This window comes from Rhinatrema bivittatum, chromosome 5 (genome assembly GCF_901001135.1).
Source record: "Rhinatrema bivittatum chromosome 5, aRhiBiv1.1, whole genome shotgun sequence".
NCBI classification, from domain to species: domain Eukaryota; kingdom Metazoa; phylum Chordata; class Amphibia; order Gymnophiona; family Rhinatrematidae; genus Rhinatrema; species Rhinatrema bivittatum.
This window is the reverse complement of record NC_042619.1, coordinates 148,615,455-148,640,822: the sequence shown is the minus strand read 5'-3', so window position 1 is coordinate 148,640,822 and position 25,368 is coordinate 148,615,455.

Below are 25,368 nucleotides of genomic sequence, written 5' to 3'. Positions count from 1 at the left end.
CATGCAAGACTGTGATACATTACATATCAGTTTTACAAAGTAGGTTTCCCTAGATCGAAGTCTGCAGTATCATTGGCATTGTAAATCAGGAAATTGAAAGCTAGATAACTTTCTGTAGCACTTCCACTGAAAACCAAAAACTTTCATTTATTTATAAACATTCCTGGGTTTTACTCACTCTGAGCTCAGTGGGGATAACAAGAAAATTTCCTCCCAGTGTTTTGTGGTACCAGGGGTGGATTGCAGGAAAATATCAGTCCAAGGGATGTTTTCAAAACAAGCTCATAGGATATCTGACTCCCTCGTGCACTTTCCCTGCTGTGCATGGTTCAATAGCCCCCAAACGCAAGTCAAACTGACTCTTGAGAAGTCAGTCATTTGACCTGGAGCCTGGCAGAATTGAGTAAAATGATCTCTCAACTTAAATTTCATATTTTTTCTAAATGACTAAGTAATAGAGCACACCCTGGACCAAGGATGAGCAAACAGGACTGAAGTACCCCTTACATTCATTCATGCAATCAATTTCCTCCTCCCCCCCAAAACAAAATGTAGTTACATTTCTCATGTGTGTATAGATATATATAAATATCCTGGATTTCTGGTCTGGTGTTACAATCTCTTGCCAATGAATCAGGTCTTGAAGCAGTTGCTAACTAATGAGACAATCACACTGCTGGACACTGTCAGACATACTCATACACACACACACCGTCTCTCAGACACAAACATCTACTTTGTTTGTGTCTGAGAAAGAGAGAGTAAGTGTGTATGTGTGGGTGCCTTTCTTTCCAACCTAATAGTTGGTGTTGGTGTGTTTTTGTCTGTGTCACACAGAGAGAGAGAGAGAGTATGTATGTGTAGTTGTCTCTCTGTGCCAGAAAGACACCTCTCTGTGCCAGAAAGACACCTATTCTTTGTTTGTGTCAGAGAACCCCCACACATATACACAAATACACACACACTCTTAGACACAAAGGGCCTTATTTTCCAAACATATCGCACGCGGTAAAGGACGTTTCGCATGTGAAATGTCCCTTTTCGCGTGTGATACCAAAATGGGGGTGGAGTCGGCCCCAGAAGAGGAGGAGTTGGGGCATTACCGGGGCCGACTCCGCGATGACGGCGCACACAGCGAGAAGGTAAGTGCCTTTTCACTGCCTATTTCGCTCCCAATAGCTACACCTCCTATGGTGGCGCTATTGGGTACAAAACCGGCAGTGATTGCACCGCGACGGTGCGATCGCTGCCGGCTAGCGCAGGCCCGCACCCCGTTTCGGCCCCCCGCCCCTCATTCCCTAAAGTATCGCAGGCCTGCGATACTTTAGAAAATGAGGCCCAAAGTGTGTGTGTGTGTGTGTGTGTCTCTCTCTAACACACACTCACTCTCACATACATTCCACTGTTGCCCTTCTGCTCATGTGCACACACAGTAAGTGTCCCCACGCTAGCACTAAAAAGCAAATGCCAATCCCAATAGGTACATTGATTTAAAGGCAATTATTCACATACATAAAAATAGGAGGAGAAGACTTCATTGCGCTATAGAGCAGAAGGCATCTTAAGTGAAAAACCTCCTTCCTTCCTTAATTTTTTTAACTTTTAATATATTTTCAAAAATCTTTAATCATTTTTTTGAATTTTTAAATAAAAAAAAAAAAGCCCATGAAAAACAACTGATAGAAAAGACCCATGGAACTCAAACTGCAGCATACAACAAACAGCAGTATAAAAAGCACCTGATTATAAAGATTGCTGTAACTACATGTCTTGAAAAATCTTCACAAACTCTTAAACTCTAGACTCTCTCTTCTCTGAAGCCTATCCTAGCCACTCATGATTTTCATGCCATGAACCAGTCTTTCAGCTTATCTTCGCTCGACTACTTCAACAGCTTGTTTTTAGGTCTGCCTGACTCCCATCTTCAGGCTCTGCAGTTAATTCAGAATTCTGCAGCTAGATTGATTTCTGGTTCCTTCCCACGTGATCACATTTCCCTGATCCTTGAAAGTTTACACTGGCTCACAATTGTCTGGTGAGTGAAATTTAAAGTTCTAACCATGGTCTTTAAAGCCCTACATGGACTTTTACCATTCAGTATTCAATCTTCTATTTGACAATGCATTCCAAGTCATCAACTACCTTCTTCCTCTCAGCTGTTATTAGATATCCCTACCTCAAAACAAGAACGATTAACCACTCTTCATAAAATAATTTTTGGTATAGCAGGTCCTAGCTTATGGAACAAATTACCCATGACAATCAGATCAGAAAATGAGCCGCTTCATTTTCAGAAGCAGCTCAAAAATTATCTTTTCTCCCAAGTGTTCCCAGATCTGGGAACCAGGTCATGATCGGGGCACCAGGTGCTGTGCCATCTGTTTGGTAAATTCATTGCAGATTTATTGTGGGTTTCTACACTGCTTTAGCTAGTATTTGGAATCTACCTTCATAATTTTTTTGTAATGTTTAATTTATTTGTGTTCTGTACTTTTAGATATTTTGTTGATTGTTTGTATTTTGATGATTTTATTATGTATGCTTATTGTTATCCGCTAAGATTTTCGGATTAGTGGACTACATATTTTTTTAAATAAATTATGATTAGCAGCAAATGTTGAATAATGCCCAGTTTCCTCTCTCTCCTAGATTTTTCCTGTTCTCCTCCTACTTTTACTCTATGTAATCTCTCCCTTCCTTCCATAGCTTCTTTTATCTACCAGAGGTCTGTTTGTCCTCTTTTTCCTTCCTCCCTTCTTTAAATAAGACTTCAACTTTCAGGGATGGCATGGTTCTATAATCAGGCAGGGTGAAGCAGCCACCTCAGGCAGCAAATTTTGGGGCAGCAGCTAATATCTCCCCAAAACACCCATGCGGCAGATGCTTCACTTTGTATTTTGCATTCAAATGCCTGCAGGGTTTCCATACCCTGATGGCAAGAAGACCCACTCAGCAGCACCAGTTGATGATGTGCTGGAGGGGTTCAAGACAGTGGGATGAGGGGTTCCCACATCCCGATGTCAGGAAGAAATCCCTATGACAGTGCCAGATGATAATGTGCCAGCGGGATTACCATACCCTGACAGTAGGAAGAAGAAGAAAACCTGGTGGAAGAGAGTCAAAAGGGAGGTAATTTAGGGGAGTGAGTGAGAGGGAAGTGGAGGAGGTAAATGATTGAGTGAGAAGGGAAGAGGGAGAAGTTTCTGAGAGGAAAGGCAAGATGGATGAGTGAGAGGGAAGGGGAAGGGGAAGGGGAAGGAAGGAAAGGGTTGATAAGGGAGGTGAGTAGGGAGAAGGGGCAGGTAGTGAGTGACTGAAAGTGAAAGGGTGAGTGAGAGGCAAAGAAAGGGAAAGAGGGAGGGAAGGAGAGGAAAGGGAAGGGGTTTGAGTGAGGTGGAAAAGAGGACTGAGAAGAAAATAGTGGAAAAGGATGAGAAATAAGAGGGAGCAAGACTGTATGAAGGTATGTGAGTGAGAGAGAGTGCAGGGCTAGAAGGATTAGGCAGATTAGGCACCAGCTAGAGCAGGGCTTCCCACCCTGTTCCAGGAACCCCACTGCCAGTCAGGTTTTCAGGATATCCACAATGAATATGCATGAGATAAATTTTCATATGCTGAGTCTCCATGATCTGTTCATTTATAACATAGAAATGACGGCAGAAAAGGACCAAATGATCCACCCAGTCTGCCCAGCAAGCTTGTGGTAGTATCTGTTGCACTGTGCAGGTTACCCCCATGCTTATCAGTTTCCCAGACTGTAAAAGTCAGGGCCCTCAGATGCTATTTGAATCCAGTTTCCATTAACCCTTGCCATGGAAGCAGAGAGAAATGATGGAGCTGCATCAAAAAGTATCAGGCTTAGAGATTAAGGGTAGTAAAAGCCACATCAGCAAGTTACCCCCATGTTTATTTGTTCCCCAAACCGTAAAAGTCAGGACCCTCATTGGTTGCTGTCTGAATCCAATTCCCCTTTTCCCACTGCCGTTGAAGTAGAGAGCAATGATGGAGTTGCATTAACAGTATCACTATCAAGGCTTATTTGTTAAGGGTAGCAACTGCCACACCAGCAAGTTACCCCCAGATACCCCCCATGCACTCATTTCTTTATTTCCCATCTCTAGCCTATAGGGACCCACAATGTTTATCCCCTGCCCCTTTGAATTCTTTCACTGTTTTCGGCTTCACCACTTCCTCCGGAAGGGCATTCCAGGCATTCACCACCCTCTCCATGAAGAAATATTTCCTGACATTGTTCTGACTCATCTTCCCTGGAGTTTCATTTTATGACCTCTAGTTCTATTGATTTTTTTACAATGGCAAAGGTTTGATGATTGTGCATCATTAAATCCTTTCAGATATCTGAAGGTCTGTATCATATCTCCCCTGCACCTCCTCTCTTCCAGAGTACATATTCAGATCCTTCAGCCTCTCCTCATAAGTTTTCCAATGCTGACCCCTCACCATTTTGGCTGCTCTTCTTTGGACTGCCTCTATCCTGTCTTTATCCTTTTTGAGATATGGACACCAGTAATGAACACAGTACTCCAGGTGAGGCCTCACCAAGGACCTATACAAGAGCACTATCACTTCTTTTCTCTTACTGGTTATTCCTCTCTCTATGCAGCCCAGCATTCTTCTGGCTTTAGCTACCACCTTGTCACATTGCTTTCCCACCTTCAGATCATCAGACACTACCACACCAAGGTCCCTCTCCCAATCTTTTGGATTGCCGCACCCCAGATGCACGATTCTGTACTTCTTGGCATTGAATCCCAGCTGCCAAATTTTTGACCACTCTTCAAGCTTTCTTAAATCGCTTTTCATTCTCTCTACTCCTTCATGCGTGTCCTCTCTTTTGCAGATCTTAGTATCATCCACAAATAGACAAACTTTACTTTCTATCCCTTCCACCAGGTCGCTCACAAAGATATTGAACAGAACTGGTCCCAAAACCAATCCCTGTGGCACTCCTCTTAATACCATTCTTTCTTCAGAGTAGGTTCCATTTACCTTTACACACTGTCTCCTGTCAGTCAACCAGTTTGCAATCCACACTACCACCTTGGCATCCTTTCCCAAGCTTCTCATTTTGTTCACAATTCTCCTATGTGGGGCCGTATCAAAAGCTTTACCATATTCCAAGTAAATACATCCAGAATTCTTCCCTGATCTAATTCTCTAATTACCCAATCAAAAAAATCAATCAGATTTGTCTGACAAAACCTTCCCCTGGTGAATCCATGCTGCCTCAGCAACCCACTAGATTGAAGATGGTTCACTATCCTTTCCTTTAGCGGAATCTCCATTAATTTTCCCACCACTGAGATGAGGCTAGCCGGCCTGTAGTTTCCAGCCTCCTCTCTGCTCCCACTCTTGTGAAGCGGGACCACCACCACTCTTCTCCAATCTTGCAGCACCACCCCTGTTACCAGGGATCTATTGAACAGGTCTTTCAGCAGACCCGCCAGCACATCTCTGAGCTCCCTCAGTATCCTGGGATGTACCTCATCTGGCTCCATGGCCTTGTCCACTTTCAGTTTTCCTACTTCTTCCCATACATTCTCTTCTGCAAATGGAATTTCGTCTATGCCACTCCCATCCAGTCTTGTCAACCAGGGTCTTCTTTAGTGAACACGGAACTAAAGTATTTGTTTAATTTTTCAGTCATTTCTTTATCTCTCTCCACACATTGATTTTGTCACCTTTCAACTTCGGACCTTTCTCTGATATATCTGAAAAATGTTTTGTCACTTCACTTTACATCTTTGGAAATCCTTTCTTCTGCCTGACTTTTTGCTTTCTTGATTTCTTTCTTCGTCTTCCTCAGTTTAACCAGATATTTTTCCCTGTGTTCTTCTTTTTGGGGTCCTTTATATTTCTTGAACGCTGTATTTTTTTGCCTTTTTTTACCACGTCCTTTGAGAACCAAATCAGTTTCTTATTTCTTTTACTTTTGTTTACTTTTCTAATACATAGATTTTGTTGCCTTTGTAATTGCTCCTTTTAGTTTGGCCCACTATTGTTCCACCTCTCTCATTTTCTCCCATTCTTCTAGTTCTACCTCCAGGTAGGTCCACATTTCAACAAAGTCCATATTTTTGAAATTCAAAACTCTGGTCTTCATGTGACCTCTCTGTACCTTATTTGCAATATCAAACGATACTGTTTCGTGATCACTGGTGCTCAGGTGGGCACCCACCCGGACATTATTTATTTATTTTTATTTATTTTATTTTATATACCGGCAACCGTTTGCACATCGTGCCGGTTTACAAGTAACTTATAAACAAGGAATATATAGGCGAGGCCTTTACAAAGAACAATATGTAACACAGTAACAAAGCAGATAACTAAAAAACTTGGGGAAGGAGGGATAGAGACAAGAGGGGGGGTGGGGGAGGGTGAGAACAGATACATAAGGATAAGATATATACATGGATTTGAGGAGCAGATGGTATGTACACTGGTTATATATGGAATTGTATAAGTGCAGATAAAATTAGAGACATTATCCCCATTAGTGAGCACTAGGTTGAGTAAAACTCTCTCCCTCGTGGGTTTCATTACCATTTGTTTGAACAGAACCCCTTGAAAGGCAACCACTATCTCTCTACTTCTGGTAGATTCCGCAGAAGGGATTCTCCAGTCTACATCCAGCAGATTAAAATCTCCAACAATTAACACTTTTCCCTTCTTTTCCACCTTTTGGATGTCTTCAACCAGATCTCCATCTAGTTCTTCCATTAGTCAGAGGCCTGTAAACCACTCCAGTAAAAATGGATGCACCATGATCTTTTTTTAGGATGGCCCATAATGCTTCTTCTCAATCCCTCATTCCTTGCAGTTCAGTTGCTTGATTATTGTTTTTGACAGAAAGAGCTACTCCTCCCCCTTTTCTGTCCTCTCTGTCCTTCCTTAACAAGTTATAGTCTGATATGGCCATATCCCAATCATGAGACTCAGTGAACCAGGTCTCTGTAACCTAGAGGAAGAATAGCATCAGCACAAACACTCCCAGGCCAGACTCTGACTTACTGGTTTTTCCATTTTAGTTTTTGTCTACACATTTTTATTTCTAATTTGTGGTCTCTTATTCTGTATTTGATAAGGGTCTATCTGTGTTGCATATGTGTGTGTACCCAATGTGAGATGTTCTGCTAAAAGGTAGTGTCTGGAGCTGCTCCTGCCCTTTGCTCCACTATCTGTACCAGGTACTGAATGTGGCATGAGGCAGAATAACTAATTGTAAATCCTCTCCACTTCTCAGGCTGACAGGGGATTCCTGCTCCATTGCTTGAGCTCAAATGCTTAAAAAAGCAGAGCTAAACATTTCCATATAACCTCCAGGTTAGGATTACTCTTTTCTGTTTGTTAACATCCTTTACTTTTGCAGATTTGTCATCTAATGTTATGCCCATTTGTCGCAGACGGCTGCAACTGCGCTTACTTACATCCTGCATCGTTCTCCAGCCCTCCCTGGGTCTGCTCACGGTACAGGCCAATCTCTACTGCCGTGTTCCCCATGGCTCCTCGTGGCGGCTGAGATGCCGTGGCCAACTACGTCGTCTCTGGGCCTTCCTAGGTGCGCGTGCACATCACCGGGCCCTCCTTTGAAGCCTCTTCGGCAGGAACCTTGGGGGTGTCCCTGCTTGATGATGTCATTGGATCAAGGTACTTAAGCTTCACCTTCGCCCACAGCTAGCCGACTTGCAACAAGTTCCGTACGTCGCTACTAGCTCCTGTTCTGTATTCCAGTGGCTACGCTATTGGTCTTCGTTGGACTTTGGACTCTGTCTGTTACCGGCTCCTCGGGGGCCAGTGGGTACTCTTATGGGGACCTTGTCTCCTGGCCTCCCCTGCTCCTCAGGCTGGCTCTGCGCTTCCTGAAGTCCTACTCTGCAAGGTTCCCTGATCCTCGGGGCTGCCCCTGGAACACCTTTACCACTCAGGAGTTTACTCTAGTGCTTCCCCGCTCCTCGGGGTTGTGCCAACGTGCTGTGTTGGACTGTCAGCGCTTCCCCGCTCCTCAGGGCTGCATCCTCCTACTTCTCAAGAGACTCTCAGCATCATCCCGCTCCTCGGGACAATGTCCTTGTGCTTTACTGTGACTGTCCGTGCCTCCTGGCTCCTCGGAGTTGCATTTACATGCTACTGGATTACCAGCACCTCCCCCACTCCTCGGGGCTGTGCTTCTCTATCATACAGAGACTGTCTGTGCTCCCCGCTCCTCGGGTTCTACCTACGTCATCATTGAAGACCGGTCTTGGGCTTCCTTGCTCCACGGGTTAGCCAGTGTCACTACAGCTACACCTCCCTCGCTCCGCAACTCCGCCTTTCGGGGTGTCTCTCCGCTATCCCTCCTGCACGCCAGTCTCAAGCCTCCCATTCTATGGCCTGACTGGCGCCTTCCCCTTCGGGGGGTCTCAGTCAAGGTATTATCATCAGCCTGCTTGTCTACTGGAGAATTCCTCCTCACTCCTCGGGACCTCTCCACAGTCTTACCCAGAGCTTCCTGCTCAGGGTCTGCCATGTAGTATGAGCCCTTTGGCTATGGTGTGGTTGACACAGCCTAGCAGACAAACCCACTAGGCCCACGCTTACAGCAGGTGGACATGCTCTTACTAGGACTAGGTCTAGGGCTTCACCTATACCAGTCCTGTTCCCTGCAGGTTGAGCACTTGAGTTCCAGGGGCTAGCAGGTCTTAGACAAAAGTCCCGTAAGGAGCAGTCAGACGAAGCCAGGTAACAGGCCAAGGTCAGGGCGGGTGGTGAACAAGCAGCATCAAGGGCCAGGTAGAGGTCAGAGCAGGTGGAGATCCATAAGCAAAGTCAGGGTCCAAGGCCAAGGTCATATCAGAAGTCAGGCAGAGGCATTAGGAGACCAGGGAACAAGCAATTTTCTGATTACCTCATTTAATAGCCTCATGTAGAAGAGAGAGAATTGTGCTCTCAGGCACCATCTGTTAAAATCTCCCCTTAAAAAAAGCGTGAAATCATTCTAAGGTCAGTCCCCCCCAAGCCTACCCAGTCTAACAGAATATTATAGCTGACAGGGTCAAAGGTAGCTGACTAGTGTAAAAAAATAGTAGAAGCATACTGCCACTATCTAATGCTCAGTACAAATTGTCCTTCAAAACCATTAGGACAGCCAAAGCTAAAACCAAAAATTGTAAAGGGTCCAAGAATTTAACATTATCCAGTAGCTTCTGGACCTATAATAATACTTCTCATTAAATCACTTTTGCTTAAAAAATTAAAAGGAGTGTTGCACATAATGCTAAAGTTGTCTAGCTTATTTGAGTTCAGTGAAGGCTTTTTCAACAGAGAGTGAATAATGGGGATGTGCAGAGGCCAACGTTTGTTTTGGTTTATTTGTTACATAGGCAGCAATCATTTGTTTGGTTTGTTTCAGCTGGATTTATTTTTTTAATTTGTTTTATTCATTCTTTCATTTCCCATTGAAGTTAATAAGGGAAGCAATGCAATCTATTTGGGGAACCCAAATTGTGATTTTCTATCATTTCATAAGAAATGTGTAGGCAGACATAATAAGAAGGATGAATGGCACTATAACACACCACGACTGTGTCAATGTTGCACCAAAAGTGGGATGAATAGGCCAAGGAACTGTAATGGGGAAAAATGCAACCAGCACTGGCAGGATTCCTCCAAGGCACAGTAAAAGGAGAAATGCAGCAGCAAGAGGGATAAAGACATTTCAAGGTGCTAAAAGTGAAGCAAAAGGCACCAACAACAGTGGCATGAACCCCCCAGAAGAGGGGCAAAACGGCACCAAGTGAGGCATGAGCAGCTCAAGGTACAGTTGCTTCCATCGGTCTCAGACGGCTTCGACCTCTGTGCCTCACCTTTCTTCCTTCTCTCTCCTCAAGCCTTGGGAAGATGGCTGCCGCCGCGTCTTCATGCCGCTCTCTCCGGTGTCCCCGGATCAGCAATGGCAACGGTGTTTGCCATGATTTTCCTGAGGGCCTCCTAGGGTGCGCGCGCGCGCGCGCACACCACCCACATCTATATCCACGTCATGGCGGGAACCTCGGGGGCGTCCCCTCCGAGTGACGTCATCACATCCTGGTACTTAGCCTGCCCTTTGTTTAACCAATTTGTCCACCAGTTTACCCAGTCCTTCTCCAGGTTATCAAGCTCCTCCTGGTTGTTCAGCTTGAGCTCCTCCCAGTTCACTCAGACCTCCCACCCAGTCAGTACTATAGAATAAACACGTTTAATATCACTTATGCCAGCTAATTAGCACATGCAAAAATAGGCAAGTAAGTTGGAAAACGTATGCATGTAACTTAAAAAAAAAAATAGAAACTTACACGTGTAACTACTGGTCCTGCCCAGAAAGGCTTCTAGATCACCACTGCTTTACATGCATATATATGTGCATGAAACTGAAAATTTTAAAAAAGCCTTTTACCCATGCCAAATTTCTATTTCCTTCTTTTTTAAACCTTTCTTTTCATTCTAAGAGAGCTTCTGAAAAGACAAACTTTCCTTGTAGAATCAGAGAAATGGAATTTCTTTGCACATGTTCAGACCTTTCAGTGTAAGGATGTCAGTGTCACTCGACCCAGATTGCAGCTATAAGCCAATTTAAAAAAAAATGCTTTACCTTGATTGGTTCTCTTTCTTGACTACTTGTTTAATTCCCCTGCCTCTCCTCTGTCCAGGCTAGTACCTCACACAGGCATTGCTTAGTTGCTGTAGTTACTAGTCTCACTGCAGTGCTTTTTTATGGGCCATAGACTTGAAAGGGAAACATTTGTGTTTATATTTGTGAGTACCCTCCATTTTTGTTTATATTTGTGAGAACCATTTGTTTCAGGGAGCCAGAAATTACATCAAAATGGTCTCATTTGTTGCATTTTATTCATTTGTTTCAAACAATAGCCACCTTCTTTAATGAAACAGGCATCTATCCTTCACTTAAATAAGATTAACAATTCAAATGAACCAATCTGACAAACTATTCCTTGCTGACTTTATTAACCAAGATGGACAAGGATCCAGAATATATAAGGATAAACTCAAATGAACCAGAATTGTATCTATCTGCTTACATGAGACCATCTGGAAAGGGCTTATCAGAATCATAGAAATGTCAAGATTAAGGATAATGGCTATGGTTAAAGAACCAGGGGTGAAGAGCATTCAAACTGTTTTTGATTCAGCTCTCTCTTTTTTTAAAAAACTTTTGTCTTTCTTACATTTTTTAAGTGTACAAACCATTCTTTCTTTATATGAAACTTCACACAGAGCCATTCAATACTTGATGCAAACCTTTGAAATTAATCTCTCAAATAGTTTCTGCTAGCAAAGAAAAATTCATATGCATGCTTGAAATTAAATAATGTATAGTTTCTATCAATAAGTCAAGACTCTAATATAATAGACTTGAATTTTATAAATGATTTCAATGATAAAATTTTGACATTAAAGAGAAAACAAGAGGACCCAGAGATGTCAGACTTTCATCTCTTTGATTCTTTATTAATGCAAGTATTTCCAAAATGTAATTTTCCTTAGTAATAATTTTTTCAATGTTAACTCAATAATCCCAAATGTGATGGATTAGATACAGAGTGTGAATGTGCCTGCAGAGCTACTGTACATTATTATAACAGAGGGTGACCACACATCAGGGCTTGTTTTGTAGACAAAAAGGAAATTGAACTGCAGAGAGAGGGGGCGCCAAGGTAGGATGTGACCTGTAGGGGGGAGGGGGCCAGGACCAGATCCGGGTATGAATGATCTCTCCTGAAACACAAGCATACTCTCTCACACATATATGTGAACACACTCTTCCGTCTCCTTATCCCAGTGATCCTTCATCCCCAGCCCCCACCAATTCTCAACTCCTAGCCATTCTTCCTCCATCAATGCTCAATAAGCACTGGGGATTGGACACTGGTAGGGCTGTGGATGGAGAGTCACTGAGGTAAGGAGGAAAAGGAGGAATATAGGGCCATTTTTGTCTACTCCCCTCCTCCTTTCTGCCCTGGTGATCCTAGTTTTCCATCCCAAGCCCACCTCCCACCCATGAACACTCCATGATTCCTCCAGTGGTCCTCATCTCCCCTCAGTGGTCGTAGAGCCCCCAAGTCTCACTCCCAATCCCTGATGGTTCTTGGGGTCCCAATCCCCGCTCATGGTCACTAATTCCCCCTTCCTGGAAAATTATCCTCTCCAGCATCTCTCCTCTGTTGCGTCTGTCGGTCTCAGACGGCTTCGACCTCTGTGCCTCACCTTTCTTCCTTCTCTCTCCTCAAGCCTTGGGAAGATGGCTGCTGCCGCGTCTTAATGCCGCTCTCTCTAGTCCCCGGATCGGCAACGGCGACGGTGTTCGCCATGATTTTCCTGAGGGCCTGCTAGGATGCGCGCGCGCATGCCACCCACGTCTTTATCCATGTCATGGCGGGAACCTCGGGGTTGTCCCCTCCGAGTGACATCATCACATCCTGGTATTTAGCCTGCCCTTCGTTTGCTAACAAACTGAGTTAGCAAGGATTGGATTGCCTCCGGTCTAAGCTGCTCTGCCGCTTCCCAGCTGCCACAGGAAGCTCTTTCTGCCCTTTGGGGTATTTCTTCACTAACCTGGGTACCTGCTTCTCGGGGGCCCTTCTGCTCTATTTCAGGTACCTATCTTGGGATATCGGGTACTTGCTCCTCGAGGGTCTGCTCTCCCTAATCTGGTGCCTGCCACTGAACAACTTCTGCCTGCCAGGACCTTCAAAAATACAGCTTCTGCTTCAGTGAATACTAACCATTTCAGTCTGTCTCATCTTCAGCTTCAGCACTCTGTATCTACATCTGGGACCTGTCCCTGCTACGCCGCGCTGTCTATCACCTACTCGAGTGTGAGACTGATCTCCTCTGCTGAGGACCCCTGGACTACTGATGGGTTATCTTCACTGCTGCCCGCTTCCCGAGCAGTACCATCGAGCTGTACAATAAATACAACTTCTCTGTGTCTGCGTGTATAGAGTCTAGCCTAGTACTGCAGTTCCTCACGGGCTCCTCCCCGTGGGAGTGGCCATCACCGCAGTACCCAAGAATCCACTCCAACACCTCATAACCATAACATCCTCTTCTTCTTCTTTGACCTGTAAGGTATAAGCCTCCTCTTCGAGCCAGAATCAGATGGCTATCCTCTGCCTTGGGGGTGGGGACAGACTAGTTTACACCATCCACTCTTCTCAGACAGGGTAGGGGAGAGTCTGAAATTCAAAAGTGCATCCTGCTATTTGCCTCCTCAGGCAAGTGATCAGTTCACTCATTCTCTCCCTCCTCTCACCACATGCCTCTTTTCCCTTTCCCTCCCCTCATTTACTTTTTTCTTGCCTCCTCTAATTGCCTCATTACAGACTTCCTCCCACTCTTATCTCACTCATACCTCATAGTCCCTCCAATCCCCTTATTCACATCCTATCATGCTGTTCCCCTCACTCACACCTCACAATGTTGATTGCCTCACTCTCTCTCTGTCTCCACACAACCCACAGCTCCACAATTCTCTCATTTACTTGTCTTCCTCTCTCCAATCTCCTCACTCTCTCTCTTGTCCATCATCTCATCATGATATCGAGGTGTTTGGTGGATTCTTAGGGGCAACAGTGATAGTGAGTCCCACGGGGAGAAGCCCCGTAGGGACTCACAATTTAATTTAATTTAATTTAATTAACAATTTAATCTTTATTATTATATTGTTTCCATTGTTTAAAAAAAAAATGTCGTTACAAATGTTTAAATGTATTAGACTAAGGAATTTCACTTCCTGCTTATTCAGTTTTATTGTAAACCGGTTTGATATGCATTTTATGCAGGAAAATCGGTATAGAAAAACTAAAAATAAATAAATAAATAACTGTAGCACCAGGCGAGACTCAGATGCACAAACACAAAGAATATATCTTTATTATGCAGCTTGTATGGTTCACCAGAGGTGGATTAGATAGCAACAGTCTGTGATCCTTGGCAGAGGAGACCCGTCCCACAATGGTGGTATAAAGCCTTGATGCGGATATCCAGTGAGGCGCTGTAGGAGAGACAGACTGGCAGATGTTATTACACACTCCCTTGTAGCTGAGTAGATAGAGTTCCCAATAAGCAGTAGAGAGAGGATAGGTAGCAACAGTCTGTGATCCTCAGCAGAGGAGTCCCATTCCACAATGGTGGTGAAGGGCCCGATGCAGATAGACAACGAGGAGCTGTAGATGAACAGACTGGGAGAAGTAGTACTCACTCTCTGTAGCTAATAGGTGGTGTTCCAGCAGGTAGAAGAATTGATAGCAGGCACCAGGATAGACACACAGGCCCTCAAGGAGCGAGTACCTGGATTCAGGATAGGCACCTGGAAATAAGCAAAGGGCCCCGAGGAGCGTGTACCCAAGTTAGTAGAACCCCGAAGGGTGAAGATAGCTTCCAGCAGCAGCAGAAGCGGCAGAGCAGCTTCAGACCGGAATGAATCCAATCCGTTGCTAACTCAGCGAGAGTCAGCAAATGGGCAACCTTTTGTGGTCATAAACAGTGACTTCACTCGAGGGGGATGCCCCCGAGGTTCGCGCCAACACTGCTATAAGACGTGAGGCGTGCGCGCACGCGCGCCCTAGGAGGCTTCAGGTCAACATGGTGGGACGCCACACCAAAGCCGCTCCGGGCATGCCAGAGGGTGCGGCAAGGAGACACTACGGACGCCATTCTCCTGAGGCTGGTAGAGAAGGCTGAAATAGAGGTGAAATGTCAATATCCGGACTGGACACCGGCAAAGGTACCCAATTGATGGAGTAGAAATCTGAAGACTCCATGGAAGAACGCAACAAGGAAGGAATGCGGTTCAAAAACGGAGACATCTTTACACAAGTTTAAGGGAAGTAATTTCCAATTTCTGTTATCAATTCCTATCATCAATAAGCGGGTCAGACATCACCCGCTGGAACATCCCCTGAGGAAGGATGTGGATCGTCCAAAACATGTACATGTTGGGACTTTTATAGGCTCAGAGGTGTGATATAGAACCAACAAGGAGTAAGTTCTCTGTAGAAAGAGTGTCACTTGCAACCCATTTAGATCACACCAAACAGCGTACAAGTGGTGGTGTCGTGGTATTTCAAAATAACATTAAGGAATATAATTTCAAAATAACATCAAGGAACATCATTATCAAATTCTCTTGGAGATACTTTCCGGATGTCATTACAGACTTTTGAATCTTGAAGAGATCAGTTAATTAAAGTTTTTAATATCACACACATATATATAAAAAAAAAAAACAGAGGCGGTTGGTGGGTTCATGATTATAATATGCTTGAAAAAGGCAGGGTTGCCTACACAGTTATATGAAACCTCTCCAACCCCTCATAAAAAAAATTTTTAACACAAAAAAAATTTTTCAGCACCGGATAAGATGATTCCCACTTGACTTGTAGGTTATAAAATAATAAATAAACACCTCACAAGTGATAACGATATAGCATAATAGTGAAATGGTAAGAAATGCAGACTTTCACAGTGAGTGAACCGTTTGATTCCCCTTTTGATAATTATTGAAATAGAGGTGAGGCATGTCGGGCGAAGCCGTCTGACACCGACGGACGCAACAATCTCCTCATTCATTTTCTTACTTTTTCCCCACCCTCATTCTGCTTCCCTCTGATCTCTTCATTAACTCTCCTGCCACCCCCCTCTGCCAACCATCTCTTCACTCACTCTCTTCCACCTCCCATAGTGTGGTTACCAGCAGCAGAGGCAGCAAGAGATGGGAAGCCAGTAAAATAAGCAGCAACCTGGCCAGGAAGATGACACACTCAGTAATGGAAGAAGCAGTGGGGCTAACCTTGCCCATTATCCTTCAAGGCCTCCTCAATTGTACAAAGAAATTGTACAAAAATCAAGGTCACATGGCTGCTCCTTCTCAAGGTAAGCAACTCCAATGCACTCTGCTGTGCTTCCTCTGGAGCCTGTGGATCCTGAAGTAGCACATGGCACCACCAGCTCTGCTTCATTTCTACAAGAGAGTTGGAGCTGATATACAAGGCCATTTATGCGTGGAAGCCAAATCTGAATTGCACTACAAGTTCTACTTCGCTTCCTTGGGTACCAGATAAAAAGTGGCAGAATGCCATTCTGGGTTGTTCCACCAGAAATTAAGCCCTGGGTAACAAACATAAAAAAGGGGATGACTTAGCTCAAGTTAGAAACTTGTGAGCTGTAATGCCAATCATCAAGCCCAGGGTTGAAGCCTTGATGACTGGTGCTATTGCTTATAAGTTTTAGATTTGTTCCTCTGTAGTTTCAGCTTCAGTAACACTTCTTCATGTCCTTTTCTCTGTAGAATAGGAGGGGAGGGGCCGAATTAGAGAGCATTGTAATTGTTCTCCACTCTGACTGCCCCAGCTCACGCCTTCCCTCCTCTTACCTGCAGGCTGGAAAAAAATACCCCTGCTACCTTGCCTCTTAAGTCTGAAAAGAAGTGCTGGAACTGAGTTCCAGACCATCTTCCACCCCCCCCCCCCCCCCGTCCCCCAAATTAAGCCCTGCCACATACTGACATATTGTTCATATTTACTGCTTTAGATACATTATTTTTTTAAAAACCATTCTCTCCCAAAGTTGAGCAATTCAATTTATGTGATGTAGGTCATCTCTTGCTTTCCATTCTTTTTGCAACCGTAATTCTAAAGCAGGGGTGTTCTGCTCCAGCCCCTCCCCTCCAGGCAGCCTGCCCAGGAGAGAAGAGAGGGAGAGCCTGTAGCAAACAGAGCAGAAAACAGCCCTTCACTTCCTGTTTTGCAGGGAACAGGAGAAAAGAGGGTGATCCTGAAGCAGACATTGCAGTGCAGAAATAGACATTAGCACGAGCAGTAGTGCCAACTATCAAGGCTTCAACCCTAGTTACTTAACTACTGCTCACAAGTTTCAAACTTGTGCTAAATCCACACCGTTTTCTGTTTGTTAGCCAGGACTTAATTTCTGGAAGAATGAATTAAAACTGTGTTTTGCCTCCTTTTTTCCTGTATCTGAGTAAGTGGAGCAGAGCTCATGGAATGTATCGGTTCTGGTGGGTGAAAAAAGGATGGGGGTTAGGGATGAAGCATCACTGGAGAAAGGAGGAGGAAGAGTGAGTTTGAGTATGTCATAATGCCTCTGTATTGCTCCATGGTGAGACCGCACCTTGAATACTGTGTACAATTCTGGTCACCGCATCTCAAAAAAGATATAGTTGCGATGGAGAAGGTACAGAGAAGGGCAACCAAAATGATAAGGGGAATGGAACAGCTCCCCTATGAGGAAAGACTAAAGAGGTTAGGACTTTTCAGCTTGGAGAAGAGACGGCTGAGGGGGGATATGATAGAGGTATTTAAAATCATGAGAGGTCTAGAATGGGTAGATGTGAATCGTTTTTTTTACTCTTTCGGATAATAGAAAGACTAGGGGGCACTCCATGAAGTTAGCATGTGGCACATTTAAAACGAATCGGAGAGGGAATCAAGTAGATGTTTGTTCAGCTTTGGTTGCTCGTTGGAACAAAGATGGTGATTTTACAGTGACCAGTTACATTTTACGTGTCTGCTTTCGGCGAATAGCCAGGATCTCTACTAGCATGTACTACAGGGAAATGCAATTCAAATTTTTAAATCGGGCGTATGTTTCCCCTCAAAGGGCCCATCAATTGACAATCGCCACTACCTCGCTCTGTCCCCGCTGTCAACAGGCCGAAGGGACTTTATCACATGTTTTTTGGACATGTCCTGTGGTGCATAGATTTTGGGGTAAGATAGCGAATTATTTGGCAGATTTAGTTGACGTGGCGCTGCCTATCTCTCCTATGTGGTTTTTATTTGGTTGTATCTCCCCCATTAGGGTTACAGATCCTGGCTCTCGCCTGTTGTTCAAAAAGCGGGTTGGGTGGGGAAGAAGACTATACTATTGGTTTGGCGGTCTCGGGACGCACCCTCCTTCTGGGTGTGGAGGAATCAGCTGCACGCTATGATGACAATGGAAAGCATGGCGGCGAGGGGTTCGCCAGGTCGCCGACGTCAGTTCTCCAACATCTGGAACCCATACCTTCAACAACTTCCTCACCGGGCGCGAAGCCTGGTCCTGAATGACTGATTGGCGCTACTCTGTGATCTTTTTGGTCTTGTCCACTATTCTCCTTATACAGATCTACCCCGCATTGTGATGACTTGGGAGGGAGGGAAGGGGAAAGAAGGGGGGGAGGGGGGACGGGCAGGTGTCTGATGGGGGGGAAAGTTGTAACATTGTTGAGTTGGTTTGTGTGGGGGGAGATCAGAACGCACTCCCCCTTGTTTTCTTTCTTTGAAAAACTCAATAAAAATTGTATTACACTAAAAAAAAAAAAAACAAATCGGAGAAAGTTCTTTTTCACTCAACGCAAAATTAAACTCTTGAATTTGTTGCCAGAAGATGTGATTAGTGCAGTTAGTATAGCTGGGTTTAAAAAAGGATTGGATAAAATTTCTTGGAGGAGAAGTCCATTACCTGCTATTAATTAAGTTGACTTAGATAATAACCACCGCTATTACTAGCAACGGTAACATGGAATAGACTTAGTTTGTGGGTACTTGCCAGGTTCTTGTGGCCTGGTTATGGCCTCTGTTGGAAACAGGATGCTGGGCTTGATGGACCCTTGGTCTGACCCAGTATGGCATGTTCTTATGGAGAAAAATTTCTCCCACAGTCCTGACCCCACCCCCTCCCACAGCCTTGGCCCCACTCCACCTTACAGTTCAATTTCTTTCTGACTACAAATGAAGCCCTAGTTTGAAGTAAGGACCCACTGTTCATTTATCTTTGAAGCCTAAAAAGATACATTTCAGATTTAGACTTGCACTCTTTTAAATCCAATCTCCAACCTCAGCCTTGCACATCTTTAGTTTTTCTATTATTTATTTAGTTTAGTATATTTTTTGATTAACTACTTTTCCATAGTAAAATCAAAACAGTTTACAAAACAAAATAGAAAACTACAAATCAAAAATAATGAAAATGATATAACATGCACAATTAATGTTGGAAGTATAAAGCCTGGGTGGAATAATAGGTGAGAGTAGTCAGTGGAGGTAAGTTGAGATCAAAGTCAGCCTTTCTTTCCTAGGCCAGGGATCAGTCTGCAAATCTAAAATGCCTGTTCCCCAATCGACACAGAATCTGCTGAACTCACAGAGAACCACAATTGAACTCACATTGACTGATTTCATTTCTATAAACAGCATGTGGCCTTTATACCAGAAAAGGTGAGGAAAAAAACCCTGTCTCTAAGCTTGCAAAAAGCAGAAGTATGGCTGTTTGGAATGGACAAGTAAACCGCTGTATAACCACAAACAGATAATTTTCTTGCAAAACAAAGAAGCTGCCATGAGGTCTGTCACATTTGCTGGAGTCTAGGTAAACCACCCCTGGAGCATTGCAGGACTGCAAGGCAGGACAGTGGACTAGACAAAGCCTGGTCTTCCGCCTAGTCAACCCCCTCTCCCACAAGTTGAGCCCTTGGGTTCTAGGGGCCAGTAGGTATTTGTGGCGGCAGTAATCATGGTGAGTCTAGACAGGCTAGAGCAAGGCTAGGCATCCTGGATACTGGAGCTGGACACAGAACAAAGACTGGGGCTTAGTACAGACAGAAACAGGGCAAAGATAATGGGCATGAACTGGGCATGATACTGATACAGGGCAAGGCAGGCAATAACAAGGCTGGACTGGGCAGGCAAAATAAGACCAAACACAGGACTAGACATGGCAGATAGGACAGGACTGGACAAGGATTAGGCAAGACAACACAGAACAAAGAACCTAGAATCCCAAAGGCAGCAAGGCTAGAGGCCCAAAGGCCCCTAGGTACAGAAAGGCCTGGAAGGCCACAAGGCAGGATACAAGACAGAGTAGGCCTCAAGGCAGGATACAAAATAGAACAAGCCCGAAGGCCACAAACAAGGAGCTGAACAACAGCAGAAGGTCTGGAGGCCTCAAGGCAAGAGACTAGAATGGCCAGATCAGAGAGCAAGGGTGACTCCATGAAGAGGCAAGGTGGTTCTGGCAAGGCTGAATTACAAAGGGCTGGGACTTGGATATGGCAAGAGAAGTGAGGAGGAGTTTAGCAAGGCTTGAGGTGAGGCTTGTTGAAGGCCTCTGCAGGTGAGGCGGAGTCATGGCAGCCAAAACCAGGGCATGAAGAGACTACATGGCAGGTGAATCCAAGATCGTTTGCAGGTGGACGAATGTAATCACAGGTCAACATGAATTTTATTCCCCAGTCATAGGAACATCCTCTTACCAATCCAGAAGACAGTAAGCTCTCTCTACAATCCATTGTGTCTCAGTTATGTCAAGAATAAAGGACAAGTCAACAATACAGAAGAGTCATTGAATCCCAAATGTTAAATCACAAATAAAAGAAGGGAAACAAAAGCCACAATTTCAAAAGATGGCCCTACAAAATTTCCACAATGTGTCAGCAAATCTGTCAGTGACAGACAGCATCAAGATCAAACACTCATAAGAAACAGAAGGCAACAGCTTCTCTGATTTTGGAACTCTGGCAAAATGAAGAAGTCACAGTTTGGGTGAGATAACTCTTTATCTTATTGGGTAGGCTTTTCCACAATATTTAATACAACAAGGTCTTTGCATCATTATAATAATAATAAAATGTGTTATTCTCAGCACACTTCTTGTCTTGTAACATATTTTAGTAGCAGAATAAACGATTAATTCTGATGTGTAGAAATAGAACATAAGAAATTGTGAGATAGGGATATGCAGCCCCAAAATGTTCAGTTCAGTTCATTTTTTCATTTCATGAGGGGAGTTTTCATTAAGATTCAGTTCATTTAATTTTTTAGGTTCAGAACATTTCTAAAACTGAAAAAATGAAACCAAAACACACGCACAAACCCCCCCCCCCCCCCCAAAAAAAAAAACCAAACTTAAAAAGACAGGCTTCCACTGGGACTAGACCTCAGCATTAAGGCCTGATCCAAAGCCTAGGCCAGGCACCGAGGCCTGACCCAAGGTCTGGTCCTGTCATTAAGGCCTAGGCCAGGCATCAAGGCTCAGTCCCAGTGCTAAGTTCTAGCCTCAAGGCCTAGTCCTGGTGACGAGGTCCACTTCCAGTGCTGAAGACTAAGCCTGGTTCCAGGACCCAACCAAAGTCCTAGTCTCAGTGCCAAGGCTTAAGCCTAGCACTTAGGCTTGGCCCAATGCCTGGTCTCATCACCAAAGCCCATTTCTGGTGCTGGGGCTCAACCCAAGGTCCTGTTCTGTTGCAAAGGCCCAGTCCTGGTGCCAGATGGCATCTTTCTTCTTAAATCTTTGAAAAATGACATTGTCTGCCTGAAGGATGTGCTGCAGTGACATGCCTTCCTCTGGAGTGCTTGGCACCATTTTGATGTATAGCTTGGCCAGGCATCAGCACCAGGCCTTGGGGCCAGGACCAATTCTTGTACTGAGCCCCAGCATCAGGACCAGGCCTCAGTCCAAGGTCTGTCACAGTACCAAAGGCCAATCCCAATGCTTGGGCTTGGCTTGAGGCCATAAATCAAAATGGCACTGTTTACTTTGGAGGAAGGTGCTGCAGTGATATTATTGCAGCACATCCTTCAAGTGGATGGTGTCATTTTTTGAAGATTTAAGAAGAAAATAGACATCAGGAGGCCTGGTCCTAGGCCATCGGGCCAAGGCCTAGATAATGGGACCAGACCTCAGGCTAGTCCTCGGTGCTGGGCCTAGGTCTCAATGATAGGATTAGGCCTTGGGCAGGATTCTGGTACTGGGTTCAGGCCTTGGCCAAGCCAAGGCAACAGGACTAGGCCTCAAACTTGACCCTGGTGCCAGGACTGAGCCTTGGGGATGGGACAGACCTAAATCTGGGACTCAGCACTAGGCCTAACTCTTGGAGATAGGGACTAGGCCTCAGGCTGAGCTATGGCACCAAACTGGGACTCGATGAGAAGACCAGACCTTGGTATTGGGCTCAGCAACATGCCTAGGCCCCCCTGACAAGATGAGGCCTTAGGCTGAGCCTTAGCAATGTGACCAGGCCTTGGGGCTTGCCCCAGTGCCAGGACTAGGCATCAGCATCAAGATCAAGACAGGCAGGACCTTATGGGACCAGCCTATAGAGACAGAACTAGACCTGAGGCTGGATCCCAATGCCAGTTCCTGGCCTCAGCCTGAGCCCCAGCATCAGGCCTAGGCATCGGCACTGGAATCATGGCTTCAGCCAGACTTCAGTGCCAGGCCTGGATCTCAACAACAGAACAAAGCCTTGGGCTGAGCCTCAGTGTCGGTATCTGGCCTTGTATTGGGCCCCCAGTGTCAGGCTCAGGCCTTGACAATGGGACCAGCTCTTGGGTTGCACCTCAGCACCAGGCCTAAGTATTGGCACTGGAATCAGGCCTCATTCCAGGCCCTGGTATCATGCTTAGGCCTATGAAACAGTACCAGGCCTCTACAATGGGACCAAGTCTTGGACTGGGCCTAGGTGCTGAGTTTAGGCATCAAGACCAAAATCAGGTCTCAAGCTAGGTCACAGCATCAGGCCTAGGCCTTGGAAACAGGACCAAGCCTCATTCCAGGTCTCAACCCAGGCCTCAGCACTGAGCCTAGGCCTTGGCAATAGGGCCAGGATTTGACCCGGGACCCAGTGACAGGACCAGGTCTCAGCAATAGGACCAAGCCACAGGCCGGACCCAAGTTCTATCGTCTGGCCTTGGACTGGCTCCTGTTCCAGCATCAGGCCTAGGCCTCAGAAATGGGACCAGGCTTCAGCAACGAACAAGGCCTGAGCAACAGGACCAGGTCTAGGGCTGGGCCCCAGTGCTAGGGTCAGGTCTTTTCAATGGGATCAGCTCTCGGATTGTGCCTCAGTACCAGGCCTAGACATTGGTGCTGAGATCAGGCCTCGGGCCAGGCCCTGGAACCTTGCCTAGGCTTCAGAAACATGACCAAGCCTCAGGTCATGCCTTGGCAATGGGACCAGGTCTTGGACCAGGCCTAGTCACCAGGCATAGGCATCGGCACCAAGGTCATGTCTCAGGGCAGGTCCCAGCACCAGGCAACAGCACCAGGCCTCGAACCAAGTCTCAGCCTGGGCCCCAATGCCAAACCTAGGCCTTGGCAATAGGACTAGGCCTTGGTCAAGGCCCTGGTGATAGAACCAGGTCTCAGTGACAGGACTAGGCCTCAGGCAGGGCCCCAGTGCTGATGCCCAGCCTTGGGCTAGGCCCCAGTATCAGGCTTAGACCTAAAAAATGGGACCAGACCTCAGTGACAAGACCATTTCTGAGCAACAGGACCAGGGCTAGGGCCAGGCCCCAGCATTCGGCTTAGGCCTCAGCACCATGTCCAGGCTTATTGCCAGTGCCAAGTGTAGCATAGGTGTCAGCAATGGGCCCAAGACAAGGGTTGGTCCTGCCAGAGGCCTGTTTTCTTTTTAAAATGTTCAAATATCAAAATGCCCAAAAAAATTTGGGTATTTTCCTAGGAGGCTATTTTCAGTTCTTTGCATTTGGAACGAACTGAAAATGGCTTCATTTGTTCTATTTTATGCATTTTGTCATGGATTTGTGCCAGTAACCACTCTCACAATCACAAATAATCTGGCTGGAATTCTCTGGTTATCTAAGAAACTGAACCACTGGTTAAGCCTCTGGGGGGTGCTTTTCCACAGTCCCGCTGGACAAATCTTCCTTGCAGCTTCCCCAGTTACACCCTCAGAGGCTCCCTAGGCCAGGTGCTCCAGTCTCTAAAGCCTATATTTTACCCCATTTCTTGAAGGGTGTCATAGTTATGGATTCAAATCCTTTCACCCCAATTGGTGAACTGGGTTTAAAACTGGATTTAGTCCCAGGTTTTCCTGGTAGTTTAAAGTCTTTATAACTTTACTTTATCAAACCACATCAGTCTCAAACTCATATGATAAGAAAGCAACTCTCTCCTTAATCCTCCTGCAGCTGCTCACAGTTGCTTCCTGTACATCCTAAGCTTGACTGTGCCCTATGGCAGTAGTGGGCAAACTACGGCTTGTGGGCCAAATCCAGCCATTAAAGGGTTTTAATCTGGCCTGCCTACCACTTGGGGACACTCCATTATGAGCAGCCTGCTGATGCTCCAACCTGCCCGCCCAGCATCATCATCAAAGGCCAAGTTATAGCCCTTGATGATGCTTGAGCAGGGAGGTCAGAACATTGGTGGGAGGCAAGGGAGAGATCCCATTTGTTGGCTCACTGGCAGGGTTCCCATCCCCCACCAGCAGGGAGAGACATCATTCATCGGTGCCGGCCATTTTCCTACCACCTGCCAGCAGAAGAGACCTCATTCGTCAGCACTGGTGGGGATCCTGTCCCCCACCAGTGAGGAGTGACCCTGTTCATCAGAGTTGGTGGTAGTACCACCACCTCTGCCAATGAGGAGAGATCCCATTTGTTGGCTCGCTGGCAGGGTTCCCATCCCCCACCAGCAGGGAGAGACATCATTCATCGGTGCCGGCCATTTTCCTACCACCTGCCAGCAGAAGAGACCTCATTCGTCAGCACTGGTGGGGATCCTGTCCCCCACCAGGGAGGAGTGACCCTGTTCATCAGAGTTGGTGGTAGTACCACCACCTCTGCCAATGAGGAGAGATCCCATTTGTTGGCTCGCTGGCAGGGTTCCCATCCCCCACCAGCAGGGAGAGACATCATTCATCGGTGCCGGCCATTTTCCTACCACCTGCCAGCAGAAGAGACCTCATTCGTCAGCACTGGTGGGGATCCTGTCCCCCACCAGGGAGGAGTGACCCTGTTCATCAGAGTTGGTGGTAGTACCACCACCTCTGCCAATGAGGAGAGATCCCATTTGTTGGTGCTGGCAGGGTTCCTGCCAGCGAGAACAGACAGCGATGTGGCAGCGGCGCCCGCTGGAGAGCAGCTGGCGGGGACGAAAAGTCATGGCAGTGGTGCCCGCCAGAGCCCAGGCCGGTAGGGCCGAAAAAAAGAAAGAAAAGAAGTCACGGCAGCAGCACCCGCTGGAGCAGAGTCCGAAAATGAAGAAAAAAAAAAGATACAGCAAGGCCAGGCCAGTGGGGCCAAAGGAGGAGAAGGGAGATGCAGCAGCAGTACTACCCACCGGAGGAGAAGAAAAGAGACCGGATGGTGGGCCGCCACTTCAACCCAGGCCAGCGGGTTGTCTGTTTGGGAGCTTGTGTGTGTGTGTCTGTGAGACAGAGAGAGAGAGAGAGGTAGCCTGCTTGTGTATGTGCCAGTGAGATAGGGAAAGAGATTGGGAGCCTGCTTGTGTGTGTGTGTGTGCCTGTGAAAGAAAGAGAGAGAGATTGGGAGCCTGCTTGGGTGTGTG